Source organism: Penaeus japonicus, unplaced genomic scaffold (assembly GCF_977035675.1).
Source record: "Penaeus japonicus unplaced genomic scaffold, GWHDUDI00000001_assembly GWHDUDI00000018, whole genome shotgun sequence".
Taxonomy (NCBI): Eukaryota; Metazoa; Arthropoda; class Malacostraca; order Decapoda; family Penaeidae; genus Penaeus; species Penaeus japonicus.
The window spans coordinates 26,922,181-26,924,680 of NW_028234420.1; the positions used below are offsets into that span (position 1 = coordinate 26,922,181).

At 39.3% G+C, this 2,500-nt stretch overlaps 1 protein-coding gene across 1 annotated transcript in view; it reads right to left on the bottom strand.

Moving 5' to 3' along the window:
- The window catches only part of LOC122247324 (uncharacterized), a 203,699-nt gene that overhangs the window by 200,297 nt on the left and 902 nt on the right, over positions 1 to 2,500 (bottom strand). The gene's annotated exons all lie outside the window — the stretch shown is intronic.

Consider the following 2,500-nt stretch of genomic DNA (forward strand, 5'->3'; position numbering starts at 1 on the left):
ATTGGAATCATCTAAATATCTGATCGAGTGAAGTTGCAGAGAAGATTAGCTACGATTAGAAAGTAGTTTATTTGCGGTGTTCAGCTGTATTACTGCTGCTACTGCTGTTTCTTCTATTGCTCCTAGTAATACCTTTTTATATAGAATAATAGCCTTCGATCCTCCTCTTAGATCCATCCCTATGATATCATAAATGATTTACTTTAAAATACGCATATTATAGCATTCTTCGCTTACAACTCTTACTATTACTACTAGTAATACTAACACTAATACGGAAGAGCCTTTTTTAAATAGATTTCCATGCGTAGATATCAGAGAGATGGTAGTGCTATGTTTGTTTTTATAACATAACCATAACGCAAATACCATAAAGGGGAAAAAAAAGAGATAATAAATAATAATAAATCAATATAAGAGAAGAATAAGAACAAATAGAAACATTGCAACCTTGAAAACGCTCAACACCCAACAAACAAACACACGAAACTACGACAAAACATAGAAGGAGAAACAAAAAGAGAGAGAAAGAAACAAACAAACATACAAAGAGTTTTCTCGCGGTTCCCTCCAAGCGCACGGCCGCCGAAGAGTGACGGAAGGAAAGCGAATAGTAATGGAAGGCGATGAAAAGGGAATAAGGAAACGGAAACGAATGAGGGGAATGAGGAAGTGAAAGACAGGGGAATAGAAGTGGCGAAAGGAGGGCCATAACAGACTGACAGGCGGCGAAGATAAACAGAAAATAACAGACGGCGGGTGGGAAGCGGACAGACACACGCCAAAGGTAAACAGAAGGATAGACAGCGAAGGCAAACCTGGCATAATACTGCATGGGGTAAAGTGACAGACAGACAGGCAAGGAAAGCTAACAGGAAAAATAAAGCGGCTGAGGCAAACGGCTATACAGAAAGCAAAGCGAAAAAAAAAAATAGAAGGCGATATCAAAAGGAACAGACAGACAACGGAACCAAACAAACAAAACAACAGACGACAGGGCTAAACGGTCCGACAGACGGCAAAGACAAACACACAGACAAACAAAGAAGTCGAACAGGAAAAAAAAGAGACAACAAGGGCAGAAAGACAGACAAGACAGCGAAAGCAAAGCGACAGCCAACCAAACCGAAAAGACAAACAGACAAGACAATGTACGCGGCAAGACAAACCTATTCTAATCCCCATCTGACCCACTAGGGCGCACACTCTTGCAAAAGTTGAGTCGTGAATGCATGTCCTTTGCCTTTGTATGAATAGGGAGCGAGAGGGGGAAGAGAGGGCCGGAATTTTGTCTTCAGGAAACAATGCGTAAAAAAGAACAAATATTAGCTCATTATAGAATAGAGAATATGTGTGAGAAAAGGACGGATTTTCGTCTAAGGAAAACGGATCTCGTCTTCAGAAATCAAGAATAACAAAGAATAGATATACTATCTTCTTGGCGAAAAAAATGCGTGTTTTTCACACTGCTACTCGCCTATAGTAAACGGATAATCGTTTTAAGAATAATAAGGAATAAAACAGAAAACGGATTTTCGTCGTAGAATACGATCATAATAAAGAAGAACGAATAAAACACGTAAAAAAAACGGATTTTGGGCTTAAGAAAGAATAGTTAATTCCCTAAGTTCCCTCTTTCAGTATCGAGTAGGGGAGAAGCCCATGATTGTGAGCAGACCGCATTGCAAAGGTTGAGAAGAAGCTGTACCAGTGAAGGCTATGAGTAAGAGCTGTAATGAGATATTGTCTGAGAACATAGAGGTATAGCATTTACACTGGACATAGAAAGACGCAAATAAACGATAAACATATTACACAAAAATTATAATGATAACACGCATGCAGCAAAGAAACGAACTCGCCGGAAATAGCAAGCAAAGAAACGAAGAAGGAACAAAGAGCAGGCGCTAAATATAGCAGGCAATGAATTAATCAAACAGGAACAAGGACGCCTGAGTCGGGTGACATCCTACAGTCATTAATACAGCTGTGACTCCAAGCACGGCTCAGTGGCGCTCTGAGGAACAGCTGATGGTCGGACGTCGCCACCGCACGTGAATTACGTTCGTTTCCGCCTAATGTCGAACACCCTCCGATGGCTTTGTCATGCAACGACCGTTGACCTGACTCAACCAGCAGCTCTCAAAGCTCATTTGTATGTATTTTCTTGATTAATGACTCAGCTAAGAGTAGGAATCCCATTATTGATGTTATTTCCAGTATCGATTTATCCTTCGTTGTCGGTTTAATAACGTATAAAATCGATAGATGGAAAGAAACATTTATTTTTTTCAACTGTAAATCACACGTGTCATCCATAACCACCAAATAACTCGCTTCACACTGAATACGAAAGAAATCTCTATTCGTTTTCCTATCGCTGCTTGTAGAATATCTTAAAATTAAAATCACAACATACACGAAATATATATCAAATTCTCTGGTCACTGGCATTATAATGTAATAGTATATTAAAGAGTCTTCACGTTCTATTAGATTT